The sequence below is a fragment of the Taudactylus pleione genome, unplaced genomic scaffold, assembly GCF_031769625.1.
Source record: "Taudactylus pleione unplaced genomic scaffold, aTauple2 ptg000967l, whole genome shotgun sequence".
Taxonomy (NCBI): domain Eukaryota; kingdom Metazoa; phylum Chordata; class Amphibia; order Anura; family Myobatrachidae; genus Taudactylus; species Taudactylus pleione.
The window spans coordinates 6507501-6519507 of record NW_028285368.1 but is presented as its reverse complement, the minus strand read 5'-3'; the positions used below and the strand labels follow the sequence as shown (position 1 = coordinate 6519507).

The window sequence follows — 12007 nt, the reverse complement described above, 5'->3', positions numbered from 1 at the left end:
AAGTTGAAAAAATTAAATGTAAAATGTAATAGAAAAGAATGTTTTGGCTGTATAAATTTACCTACAGCACTTGGTATTCCCAGGTGGTCTCCCATCCAAATACTAACCGGGCCCAACTCTGCATAGCTTCCAAGATAAGACGAGATTGGGCATGTCCAGTGTGGTTTGACTGTAGGTGCCCAAAAACATTAACTTTAGACCTCTTTTACTTCTTAACTCAAGTAAATTCATTGATAAGTTGAAAAAATTAAATGTAAAATTTAATAGAAAAGAATGTTATGGCAGTATAAAATTACCTACAGCACCTGTTATTCCCAGGTGGTCTCCCATTCAAGTACTAACCAAGCCCAACACTGCATAGCTTCCAAAATCAGACGAGATTGGGCATGTCCAGTGTGGTTTGGCTCTAGGTGCTCAAAACCATTAACTTTAGACCTCTTTTACTTCTTAACTCAAGTAAATTTATTGATAAGTTGAAAAATTAAATGTAAAATGTAATACAAAAGAATGTTATGTCAGTATAAAATTACCTACAGCACCTGGTATTCCCAGGTGGTCTCCCATCCACGTAATAACCATGCCCAACACTGCACAGCTTCCAAGATCAGACGACATTGGCCATGTCTAGTGTGGTTTGGCTGTAGGTGCTCAAAAACATTATCTTTAGACCTCTTTTACTTCTTAACTCAAGTAAATTCATTGATAAGTTGAAAAAATGTAATGTAAAATGTAATAGAAAAGAATGTTATGGCTGCATAAAATTAACTACAGCACCTGGTATTCCCAGGTGGACTCACAACCAAGTTTTAACCAGGCCCAACACTGCATAGCTTCCAAGATCAGACGAGATTGGGCATGTCCAGGGTGGTTTGGTTGTAGGTGCTCAAAAACATTAACTTTAGACCTCTATTACTTCTTAACTCAAGTAAATTCATTGATTAGTTGAAAAAATTAAATGTAAAATGTAATAGAAAAGAATGTTATGGCAGTATAAAATTACCTACAGCACCTGGTATTCCCAGCTGGTCTCCCATCCACGCAATAACCAGGCCCAACACTGCATAGCTTCCAAGATCAGACGAGATTGGGCATGTCCAGTGTGGTTTGGCTGTAGGTGCTCAAGAAACGTAACTTTAGACGTCTATTACTTCTTAACTCAAGTAAATTCATTGATAAGTTGAAAAAATGAAATGTAAAATGTAATAGAAAAGAATGTTATGGCAGTATAAAATTACCTACAGCACCTGGTATTCCCAGGTGGTCTCCCATCCAAGTACTAACCAGGCCCAACACTGCAAAGCTTCCAAGATCAGACGAGATTGGGGTTGTCCAGTGTGGTTTGGCTCTAGGTGCTCAAAACCATTAACTTTAGACCTCTTTTACTTCTTAACTCAAGTAAATTTATTGATAAGTTGAAAAAATTAAATGTAAAATGTAATACAAAAGAATGTTATGTAAGTATAAAATTTCCTACAGCATCTGGTATTCCCAGGTGGTCTCCCATCCAAGTACTAACCAGGCCCAACACTGCATAGCTTCCAAGTTCAGATGAGATTGGGCATGTCCAGAGTGGTTTGGCTGTAGGTGCTCAAAAACATTAACTTTAGACCTCTTTTACTTCTTAACTCATGTAAATTCATTGATAAGTTGAAAAAATTTAATGTAAAATTTAATAGAAAAGAATGTTATGGCAGTATAAAATTACCTACAGCACCTGTTATTCCCAGGTGGTCTCCCATTCGAGTACTAACCAGGCCCAACACTGCATAGCTTCCAAGATCAGACGAGATTGGGCATGTCCAGTGTGGTTTGGCTCTAGGTGCTCAAAACCATTAACTTTAGACCTCTTTTACTTCTTAACTCAAGTAAATTTATTGATAAGTTGAAAAAATTAAATGTAAAATGTAATACAAAAGAATGTTATGTAAGTATAAAATTTCCTACAGCATCTGGTATTCCCAGGTGGTCTCCCATCCAAGTACTAACCAGGCCCAACACTGCATAGCTTCCAAGTTCAGATGAGATTGGGCATGTCCAGAGTGGTTTGGCTGTAGGTGCTCAAAAACATTAACTTTAGACCTCTTTTACTTCTTAACTCAAGTAAATTCATTGACAAGTTGAAAAAATTAAATGTAAAATGTAATAGAAATGAATGTTTTGGCTGTATAAAATTACCTACAGCACCTGGTATTCCCAGGTGGTCTCCCATCCACGTACTAACCAGGCCCAACACTGCATAGCTTCCAAGATCAGACGAGATTGGGCATGTCCAGTATGGTTTGGCTGTAGGTGCTCAAAAAACTTAACTTTAGACCTCTATTACTTCTTAACTCAAGTAAATTCATTGATAAGTTGAAAAAATTAAATGTAAAATGTAATAGAAAAGAATGTTATGGCAGTATAAAATTACCTACAGCACCTGGTATTCCCAGGTGGTCTCCCATCCACGTAATAACCATGCCCAACACTGCACAGCTTACAAGATCAGACGACATTGGCCATGTCTAGTGTGGTTTGGCTGTAGGTGCTCAAAAACATTATCTTTAGACCTCTTTTACTTCTTAACTCAAGTAAATTCATTGACAAGTTGAAAGAATTAAATGTAAAATGTAATAGAAATGAATGTTTTGGCTGTATAAAATTACCTACAGCACCTGGTATTCCCAGCTGGTCTCCCATCCACGAAATAACCATGCCCAACACTGCACAGCTTCCAAGATCAGACGACATTGGCCATGTCCAGTGTGGTTTGGCTGTAGGTGCTCAAAAACATTAACTTTAGACCTCTTTTACTTCTTAACTCAAGTAAATTCATTGATAAGTTGAAAAAATTAAATGTAAAATGTAATAGAAAAGAATGTTTTGGCTGCATAGAATTACCTACGGCACCTGGTATTCCCAGGGGGTCTCCCATCCAAATACTAACCAGGCCCAACACTGCATAGCTTCCAAGATCAGACAAGATTGGGCATGTCCAGTGTGGTTTGGCTGTAGGTGCTCAAGAAACGTAACTTTAGACGTCTATTACTTCTTAACTCAAGTAAATTCATTGATAAGTTGAAAAAATGAAATGTAAATTGTAATAGAAAATAATGTTATGGCAGTATAAAATTACCTACAGCACCTGGTATTCCCAGGTGGTCTCCCATCCAAGTACTAACCAGGCCCAACACTGCAAAGCTTCCAAGATCAGACGAGATTGGGCATGTCCAGTGTGGTTTGGCTCTACTTGCTCAAAACCATTAACTTTAGACCTCTTTTACTTCTTAACTCAAGTAAATTTATTGATAAGTTGAAAAAATTAAATGTAAAATGTAATACAAAAGAATGTTATGTAAGTATAAAATTTCCTACAGCATCTGGTATTCCCAGGTGGTCTCCCATCCAAGTACTAACCAGGCCCAACACTGCATAGCTTCCAAGATCAGATGAGATTGGGCATGTCCAGAGTGGTTTGGCTGTAGGTGCTGAAACACATTAACTTTAGACCTCTTTTACTTCTTAACTCAAGTAAATTCATTGACAAGTTGAAAAAATTAAATGTAAAATGTAATAGAAATGAATGTTTTGGCTGTATAAAATTACCTACAGCACCTGGTATTCCCAGGTGGTCTCCCATCCACGTACTAACCAGGCCCAACACTGCATAGCTTCCAAGATCAGACGAGATAGGGCATGTCCAGTATGGTTTGGCTGTAAGTGCTCAAAAAACTTAACTTTAGACCTCTATTACTTCTTAACTCAAGTAAATTCATTGATAAGTTGAAAAAATTAAATGTAAAATGTAATAGAAAAGAATGTTATGGCAGTATAAAATTACCTACAGCACCTGGTATTCCCAGGTGATCTCCCATCCACGTAATAACCATGCCCAACACTGCACAGCTTCCAAGATCAGACGACATTGGCCATGTCTAGTGTGGTTTGGCTGTAGGTGCTCAACAACATTATCTTTAGACCTATTTTACTTCTTAACTCAAGTAAATTCATTGACAAGTTGAAAGAATTAAATGTAAAATGTAATAGAAATGAATATTTTGGCTGTATAAAATTACCTACAGCACCTGGTATTCCCAGGTGGTCTCCCATCCACGTACTAACCAGGCCCAACACTGCATAGCTTCCAAGATCAGATGAGATTGGGCATGTCCAGTATGGTTTGGCTGTAGGTGCTCAAAAAAATTAACTTTAGACCTCTATTACTTCTTAACTCAAGTAAATTAATTGATAAGTTGAAAAAATTAAATGTAAAATGTAATAGAAAAGAATGTTATGGCAGTAAAAAATTGCCTACAGCACCTGGTATTCCCAGGTGGTCTCCCATCCACGTAATAACCATGTCCAACACTGCACAGCTTCCAAGATCAAACGACATTGGCCATGTCTAGTGTGGTTTGGTTGTAGGTGCTCAAAAACATTATCTTTAGACCTCTTTTACTTCTTAACTCAAGTAAATTCATTGATAAGTTGAAAAAATGTAATGTAAAATGTAATAGAAAAGAATGTTATGGCTGCATAAAATTACCTACAGCACGTGGTATTCCCAGGTGGACTCACAACCAAGTTTTAACCAGGCCCAACACTGCATAGCTTCCAAGATCAGACGAGATTGGGCATGTCCAGGGTGGTTTGGTTGTAGGTGCTCAAAAACATTAACTTTAGACCTCTATTACTTCTTAACTCAAGTAAATTCATTGATAAGTTGAAAAAATTAAATGTAAAATGTAATAGAAAAGAATGTTATGGCAGTATAAAACTACCTACTGCACCTGGTTTTCCCAGGTGGTCTCCCATCCAAGTACTAACCAGGCCCAACACTGCATAGCTACCAAGATCAAATCAGATTGGGCATGTCCAGTGTAGATTGGCTGTAGGTGCTCAAAAGCATTAACTTTAGACCTCTTTTACTTCTTAACTCAAGTAAATTCATTGATAAGTTGAAAAAATTAAATGTAAAATGTAATAGAAAAGAATGTTATGGCAGTATAAAATAACCTACAGTACCTGGTATTCCCAGCTGGTCTCCCATCCACGTAATAACCATGCCCAACACTGCACAGCTTTCAAGATCAGACGACATTGGCCATGTCCAGTGTGGTTTGGCTGTAGGTGCTCAAAAACCTTAACTTTAGACCTCTTTTACTTCTTAACTCAAGTATATTCATTGATAAGTTGAAAAAATTAAATGTAAAATATAATAGAAAAGAATGTTATGGCAGTATAAAATTACATACAGCACCTGGTATTCCCAGGTGGTTTCCCATGCAAGTACTAACCATGTCCAACACTGCATAGCTTCCAAGATCAGACGACATTGGCCATGTCCAGTGTGGTTTGGCTGTAAGTGCTCAAAAATATTAACTTTAGACCTCTTTTACTTCTTAACTCAAGTAAATTAATTGATAAGTTGAAAAAATTAAATGTAAAATGTAATAGAAAAGAATGTTATGTCAGTATAAAATTACATACAGCATCAGGTATCCCCAGGTGGTCTCCCATCCAAGTACTAACCAGGCCCCACACTGCATAGCTTCCAAGATCAGACGAGATTGGGCATGTCCAGAGTGGTTTGGCTGTAGGTGCTCAAAAACCTTAACTTTAGCCCTCTTTTACTTCTTAACTCAAGTAAATTCATTGATAAGTTGAAAAAATTAAATGTAAAATTTAATAGAAAAGAATGTTATGGCAGTGTAAAATTACCTACAGCACCTGTTATTCCCAGGTGGTCTCCCATTCAAGTACTAACCAGGCCCAACACTGCAAAGCTTCCAAGATCAGACGAGATTGGGCATGTCCAGTGTGGTTTTGCTCTAGGTGCTCAAAAACATTAACTTTAGACTTCTTTTACTTCTTAACTCAAGTAAATTCATTGATAAGTTGAAAAAATTAAATGTAAAATGTAATAGAAAAGAATGTTTTGGCTGTATAAATTTACCTACAGCACTTGGTATTCCCAGGTGGTCTCCCATCCAAATACTAACCGGGCCCAACTCTGCATAGCTTCCAAGATAAGACGAGATTGGGCATGTCCAGTGTGGTTTGACTGTAGGTGCCCAAAAACATTAACTTTAGACCTCTTTTACTTCTTAACTCAAGTAAATTCATTGATAAGTTGAAAAAATTAAATGTAAAATTTAATAGAAAAGAATGTTATGGCAGTATAAAATTACCTACAGCACCTGTTATTCCCAGGTGGTCTCCCATTCAAGTACTAACCAAGCCCAACACTGCATAGCTTCCAAAATCAGACGAGATTGGGCATGTCCAGTGTGGTTTGGCTCTAGGTGCTCAAAACCATTAACTTTAGACCTCTTTTACTTCTTAACTCAAGTAAATTTATTGATAAGTTGAAAAATTAAATGTAAAATGTAATACAAAAGAATGTTATGTCAGTATAAAATTACCTACAGCACCTGGTATTCCCAGGTGGTCTCCCATCCACGTAATAACCATGCCCAACACTGCACAGCTTCCAAGATCAGACGACATTGGCCATGTCTAGTGTGGTTTGGCTGTAGGTGCTCAAAAACATTATCTTTAGACCTCTTTTACTTCTTAACTCAAGTAAATTCATTGATAAGTTGAAAAAATGTAATGTAAAATGTAATAGAAAAGAATGTTATGGCTGCATAAAATTAACTACAGCACCTGGTATTCCCAGGTGGACTCACAACCAAGTTTTAACCAGGCCCAACACTGCATAGCTTCCAAGATCAGACGAGATTGGGCATGTCCAGGGTGGTTTGGTTGTAGGTGCTCAAAAACATTAACTTTAGACCTCTATTACTTCTTAACTCAAGTAAATTCATTGATTAGTTGAAAAAATTAAATGTAAAATGTAATAGAAAAGAATGTTATGGCAGTATAAAATTACCTACAGCACCTGGTATTCCCAGCTGGTCTCCCATCCACGCAATAACCAGGCCCAACACTGCATAGCTTCCAAGATCAGACGAGATTGGGCATGTCCAGTGTGGTTTGGCTGTAGGTGCTCAAGAAACGTAACTTTAGACGTCTATTACTTCTTAACTAAAATTACCTACAGCACCTGGTATTCCCAGGTGGTCTCCCATCCAAGTACTAACCAGGCCCAACACTGCAAAGCTTCCAAGATCAGACGAGATTGGGGTTGTCCAGTGTGGTTTGGCTCTAGGTGCTCAAAACCATTAACTTTAGACCTCTTTTACTTCTTAACTCAAGTAAATTTATTGATAAGTTGAAAAAATTAAATGTAAAATGTAATACAAAAGAATGTTATGTAAGTATAAAATTTCCTACAGCATCTGGTATTCCCAGGTGGTCTCCCATCCAAGTACTAACCAGGCCCAACACTGCATAGCTTCCAAGTTCAGATGAGATTGGGCATGTCCAGAGTGGTTTGGCTGTAGGTGCTCAAAAACATTAACTTTAGACCTCTTTTACTTCTTAACTCATGTAAATTCATTGATAAGTTGAAAAAATTTAATGTAAAATTTAATAGAAAAGAATGTTATGGCAGTATAAAATTACCTACAGCACCTGTTATTCCCAGGTGGTCTCCCATTCGAGTACTAACCAGGCCCAACACTGCATAGCTTCCAAGATCAGACGAGATTGGGCATGTCCAGTGTGGTTTGGCTCTAGGTGCTCAAAACCATTAACTTTAGACCTCTTTTACTTCTTAACTCAAGTAAATTTATTGATAAGTTGAAAAAATTAAATGTAAAATGTAATACAAAAGAATGTTATGTAAGTATAAAATTTCCTACAGCATCTGGTATTCCCAGGTGGTCTCCCATCCAAGTACTAACCAGGCCCAACACTGCATAGCTTCCAAGTTCAGATGAGATTGGGCATGTCCAGAGTGGTTTGGCTGTAGGTGCTCAAAAACATTAACTTTAGACCTCTTTTACTTCTTAACTCAAGTAAATTCATTGACAAGTTGAAAAAATTAAATGTAAAATGTAATAGAAATGAATGTTTTGGCTGTATAAAATTACCTACAGCACCTGGTATTCCCAGGTGGTCTCCCATCCACGTACTAACCAGGCCCAACACTGCATAGCTTCCAAGATCAGACGAGATTGGGCATGTCCAGTATGGTTTGGCTGTAGGTGCTCAAAAAACTTAACTTTAGACCTCTATTACTTCTTAACTCAAGTAAATTCATTGATAAGTTGAAAAAATTAAATGTAAAATGTAATAGAAAAGAATGTTATGGCAGTATAAAATTACCTACAGCACCTGGTATTCCCAGGTGGTCTCCCATCCACGTAATAACCATGCCCAACACTGCACAGCTTACAAGATCAGACGACATTGGCCATGTCTAGTGTGGTTTGGCTGTAGGTGCTCAAAAACATTATCTTTAGACCTCTTTTACTTCTTAACTCAAGTAAATTCATTGACAAGTTGAAAGAATTAAATGTAAAATGTAATAGAAATGAATGTTTTGGCTGTATAAAATTACCTACAGCACCTGGTATTCCCAGGTGGTCTCCCATCCACGTACTAACCAGGCCCAACACTGCATAGCTTCCAAGATCAGACGAGATTGGGCATGTCCAGTATGGTTTGGCTGTAGGTGCTCAAAAAATTTAACTTTAGACCTCTATTACTTCTTAACTCAAGTAAATTCATTGATAAGTTGAAAAAATTAAATGTAAAATGTAATAGAAAAGAATGTTATGGCAGTAAAAAATTACCTACAGCACCTGGTATTCCCAGGTGGTCTCCCATCCACGTAATAACCATGCCCAACACTGCACAGCTTCCAAGATCAGACGACACTGGCCATGTCCAGTGTGGTTTGGCTGTACGTGCTCAAAAATATTAACTTTAGACCTCTTTTACTTCTTAACTCAAGTAAATTCATTGATAAGTTGAAAAAATTAAATGTAAAATGTAATAGAAAAGAATGTTATGGCTGCATAAAATTACCTACAGCACCTGGTATTCCCAGGTGGACTCACATCCAAGTTTTAACCAGGCCCAAGACTGCATAGCTTCCAAGATCAGACGAGATTGGGCATGTCCAGTGTGGTTTGGTTGTAGGTGCTCAAAAACATTAACTTTAGACCTCTATTACTTCTTAACTCAAGTAAATTCAATGATAAGTTGAAAAAATTAAATGTAAAATGTAATAGAAAAGAATGTTATGGCAGTATAAAATTTCCTACAGCACCTGGTATTCCCAGCTGGTCTCCCATCCACGAAATAACCATGCCCAACACTGCACAGCTTCCAAGATCAGACGACATTGGCCATGTCCAGTGTGGTTTGGCTGTAGGTGCTCAAAAACATTAACTTTAGACCTCTTTTACTTCTTAACTCAAGTAAATTCATTGATAAGTTGAAAAAATTAAATGTAAAATGTAATAGAAAAGAATGTTTTGGCTGCATAGAATTATCTACGGCACCTGGTATTCCCAGGGGGTCTCCCATCCAAATACTAACCAGGCCCAACACTGCATAGCTTCCAAGATCAGACGAGATTGGGCATGTCCAGTGTGGTTTGGCTGTAGGTGCTCAAGAAACGTAACTTTAGACGTCTATTACTTCTTAACTCAAGTAAATTCATTGATAAGTTGAAAAAATGAAATGTAAAATGTAATAGAAAAGAATGTTATGGCAGTATAAAATTACCTACAGCACCTGGTATTCCCAGGTGGTCTCCCATCCAAGTACTAACCAGGCCCAACACTGCAAAGCTTCCAAGATCAGACGAGATTGGGCATGTCCAGTGTGGTTTGGCTCTACGTGCTCAAAACCATTATCTTTAGACCTCTTTTACTTCTTAACTCAAGTAAATTTATTGATAAGTTGAAAAAATTAAATGTAAAATGTAATACAAAAGAATGTTATGTAAGTATAAAATTTCCTACAGCATCTGGTATTCCCAGGTGGTCTCCCATCCAAGTACTAACCAGGCCCAACACTGCATAGCTTCCAAGATCAGATGAGATTGGGCATGTCCAGAGTGGTTTGGCTGTAGGTGCTCAAACACATTAACTTTAGACCTCTTTTACTTCTTAACTCAAGTAAATTCATTGACAAGTTGAAAAAATTAAATGTAAAATGTAATAGAAATGAATGTTTTGGCTGTATAAAATTACCTACAGCACCTGGTATTCCCAGGTGGTCTCCCATCCACGTACTAACCAGGCCCAACACTGCATAGCTTCCAAGATCAGACGAGATAGGGCATGTCCAGTATGGTTTGGCTGTAGGTGCTCAAAAAACTTAACTTTAGACCTCTATTACTTCTTAACTCAAGTAAATTCATTGATAAGTTGAAAAAATTAAATGTAAAATGTAATAGAAAAGAATGTTATGGCAGTAAAAAATTACCTACAGCACCTGGTATTCCCAGGTGGTCTCCCATCCACGTAATAACCATGCCCAACACTGCACAGCTTCCAAGATCAGACGACACTGGCCATGTCCAGTGTGGTTTGGCTGTACGTGCTCAAAAATATTAACTTTAGACCTCTTTTACTTCTTAACTCAAGTAAATTCATTGATAAGTTGAAAAAATTAAATGTAAAATGTAATAGAAAAGAATGTTATGGCTGCATAAAATTACCTACAGCACCTGGTATTCCCAGGTGGACTCACATCCAAGTTTTAACCAGGCCCAAGACTGCATAGCTTCCAAGATCAGACGAGATTGGGCATGTCCAGTGTGGTTTGGTTGTAGGTGCTCAAAAACATTAACTTTAGACCTCTATTACTTCTTAACTCAAGTAAATTCAATGATAAGTTGAAAAAATTAAATGTAAAATGTAATAGAAAAGAATGTTATGGCAGTATAAAATTTCCTACAGCACCTGGTATTCCCAGCTGGTCTCCCATCCACGAAATAACCATGCCCAACACTGCACAGCTTCCAAGATCAGACGACATTGGCCATGTCCAGTGTGGTTTGGCTGTAGGTGCTCAAAAACATTAACTTTAGACCTCTTTTACTTCTTAACTCAAGTAAATTCATTGATAAGTTGAAAAAATTAAATGTAAAATGTAATAGAAAAGAATGTTTTGGCTGCATAGAATTACCTACGGCACCTGGTATTCCCAGGGGGTCTCCCATCCAAATACTAACCAGGCCCAACACTGCATAGCTTCCAAGATCAGACGAGATTGGGCATGTCCAGTGTGGTTTGGCTGTAGGTGCTCAAGAAACGTAACTTTAGACGTCTATTACTTCTTAACTCAAGTAAATTCATTGATAAGTTGAAAAAATGAAATGTAAAATGTAATAGAAAAGAATGTTATGGCAGTATAAAATTACCTACAGCACCTGGTATTCCCAGGTGGTCTCCCATCCAAGTACTAACCAGGCCCAACACTGCAAAGCTTCCAAGATCAGACGAGATTGGGCATGTCCAGTGTGGTTTGGCTCTACGTGCTCAAAACCATTAACTTTAGACCTCTTTTACTTCTTAACTCAAGTAAATTTATTGATAAGTTGAAAAAATTAAATGTAAAATGTAATACAAAAGAATGTTATGTAAGTATAAAATTTCCTACAGCATCTGGTATTCCCAGGTGGTCTCCCATCCAAGTACTAACCAGGCCCAACACTGCATAGCTTCCAAGATCAGATGAGATTGGGCATGTCCAGAGTGGTTTGGCTGTAGGTGCTCAAACACATTAACTTTAGACCTCTTTTACTTCTTAACTCAAGTAAATTCATTGACAAGTTGAAAAAATTAAATGTAAAATGTAATAGAAATGAATGTTTTGGCTGTATAAAATTACCTACAGCACCTGGTATTCCCAGGTGGTCTCCCATCCACGTACTAACCAGGCCCAACACTGCATAGCTTCCAAGATCAGACGAGATAGGGCATGTCCAGTATGGTTTGGCTGTAGGTGCTCAAAAAACTTAACTTTAGACCTCTATTACTTCTTAACTCAAGTAAATTCATTGATAAGTTGAAAAAATTAAATGTAAAATGTAATAGAAAAGAATGTTATGGCAGTATAAAATTACCTACAGCACCTGGTATTCCCAGGTGATCTCCCA

General features: G+C 37.5%; 33 pseudogenes; all 33 read right to left on the bottom strand.

Annotated features, from left to right (window-relative positions):
* Positions 1-58: 58 nt before the first annotated feature.
* LOC148458906 (5S ribosomal RNA) lies at positions 59-177 on the bottom strand (annotated as a pseudogene).
* A 116-nt stretch (positions 178-293) lies between these two features.
* On the bottom strand, positions 294-412 carry LOC148458905 (5S ribosomal RNA; annotated as a pseudogene).
* Positions 413-997: 585 nt separating this feature from the next.
* Positions 998-1116, bottom strand: LOC148458904 (5S ribosomal RNA; annotated as a pseudogene).
* Positions 1117-1232: 116 nt separating this feature from the next.
* On the bottom strand, positions 1233-1351 carry LOC148458903 (5S ribosomal RNA; annotated as a pseudogene).
* Positions 1352-1467: 116 nt separating this feature from the next.
* LOC148458902 (5S ribosomal RNA) lies at positions 1468-1586 on the bottom strand (annotated as a pseudogene).
* A 116-nt stretch (positions 1587-1702) lies between these two features.
* On the bottom strand, positions 1703-1821 carry LOC148458901 (5S ribosomal RNA; annotated as a pseudogene).
* A 116-nt stretch (positions 1822-1937) lies between these two features.
* Positions 1938-2056, bottom strand: LOC148458900 (5S ribosomal RNA; annotated as a pseudogene).
* A 116-nt stretch (positions 2057-2172) lies between these two features.
* LOC148458899 (5S ribosomal RNA) lies at positions 2173-2291 on the bottom strand (annotated as a pseudogene).
* Positions 2292-2877: 586 nt separating this feature from the next.
* LOC148458898 (5S ribosomal RNA) lies at positions 2878-2996 on the bottom strand (annotated as a pseudogene).
* A 116-nt stretch (positions 2997-3112) lies between these two features.
* LOC148458897 (5S ribosomal RNA) lies at positions 3113-3231 on the bottom strand (annotated as a pseudogene).
* A 116-nt stretch (positions 3232-3347) lies between these two features.
* Positions 3348-3466, bottom strand: LOC148458896 (5S ribosomal RNA; annotated as a pseudogene).
* Positions 3467-3582: 116 nt separating this feature from the next.
* Positions 3583-3701, bottom strand: LOC148458895 (5S ribosomal RNA; annotated as a pseudogene).
* A 351-nt stretch (positions 3702-4052) lies between these two features.
* On the bottom strand, positions 4053-4171 carry LOC148458894 (5S ribosomal RNA; annotated as a pseudogene).
* A 586-nt stretch (positions 4172-4757) lies between these two features.
* On the bottom strand, positions 4758-4876 carry LOC148458893 (5S ribosomal RNA; annotated as a pseudogene).
* A 586-nt stretch (positions 4877-5462) lies between these two features.
* On the bottom strand, positions 5463-5581 carry LOC148458892 (5S ribosomal RNA; annotated as a pseudogene).
* A 116-nt stretch (positions 5582-5697) lies between these two features.
* LOC148458891 (5S ribosomal RNA) lies at positions 5698-5816 on the bottom strand (annotated as a pseudogene).
* Positions 5817-5932: 116 nt separating this feature from the next.
* On the bottom strand, positions 5933-6051 carry LOC148458890 (5S ribosomal RNA; annotated as a pseudogene).
* Positions 6052-6167: 116 nt separating this feature from the next.
* On the bottom strand, positions 6168-6286 carry LOC148458889 (5S ribosomal RNA; annotated as a pseudogene).
* A 585-nt stretch (positions 6287-6871) lies between these two features.
* Positions 6872-6990, bottom strand: LOC148458888 (5S ribosomal RNA; annotated as a pseudogene).
* Positions 6991-7036: 46 nt separating this feature from the next.
* LOC148458887 (5S ribosomal RNA) lies at positions 7037-7155 on the bottom strand (annotated as a pseudogene).
* Positions 7156-7271: 116 nt separating this feature from the next.
* On the bottom strand, positions 7272-7390 carry LOC148458886 (5S ribosomal RNA; annotated as a pseudogene).
* A 116-nt stretch (positions 7391-7506) lies between these two features.
* On the bottom strand, positions 7507-7625 carry LOC148458885 (5S ribosomal RNA; annotated as a pseudogene).
* Positions 7626-7741: 116 nt separating this feature from the next.
* On the bottom strand, positions 7742-7860 carry LOC148458884 (5S ribosomal RNA; annotated as a pseudogene).
* A 116-nt stretch (positions 7861-7976) lies between these two features.
* On the bottom strand, positions 7977-8095 carry LOC148458883 (5S ribosomal RNA; annotated as a pseudogene).
* A 351-nt stretch (positions 8096-8446) lies between these two features.
* On the bottom strand, positions 8447-8565 carry LOC148458882 (5S ribosomal RNA; annotated as a pseudogene).
* Positions 8566-9386: 821 nt separating this feature from the next.
* On the bottom strand, positions 9387-9505 carry LOC148458881 (5S ribosomal RNA; annotated as a pseudogene).
* A 116-nt stretch (positions 9506-9621) lies between these two features.
* LOC148458880 (5S ribosomal RNA) lies at positions 9622-9740 on the bottom strand (annotated as a pseudogene).
* Positions 9741-9856: 116 nt separating this feature from the next.
* LOC148458879 (5S ribosomal RNA) lies at positions 9857-9975 on the bottom strand (annotated as a pseudogene).
* A 116-nt stretch (positions 9976-10091) lies between these two features.
* Positions 10092-10210, bottom strand: LOC148458878 (5S ribosomal RNA; annotated as a pseudogene).
* An 821-nt stretch (positions 10211-11031) lies between these two features.
* LOC148458877 (5S ribosomal RNA) lies at positions 11032-11150 on the bottom strand (annotated as a pseudogene).
* Positions 11151-11266: 116 nt separating this feature from the next.
* LOC148458876 (5S ribosomal RNA) lies at positions 11267-11385 on the bottom strand (annotated as a pseudogene).
* Positions 11386-11501: 116 nt separating this feature from the next.
* LOC148458875 (5S ribosomal RNA) lies at positions 11502-11620 on the bottom strand (annotated as a pseudogene).
* A 116-nt stretch (positions 11621-11736) lies between these two features.
* LOC148458874 (5S ribosomal RNA) lies at positions 11737-11855 on the bottom strand (annotated as a pseudogene).
* Between the last annotated feature and the right edge of the window lie 152 nt (positions 11856-12007).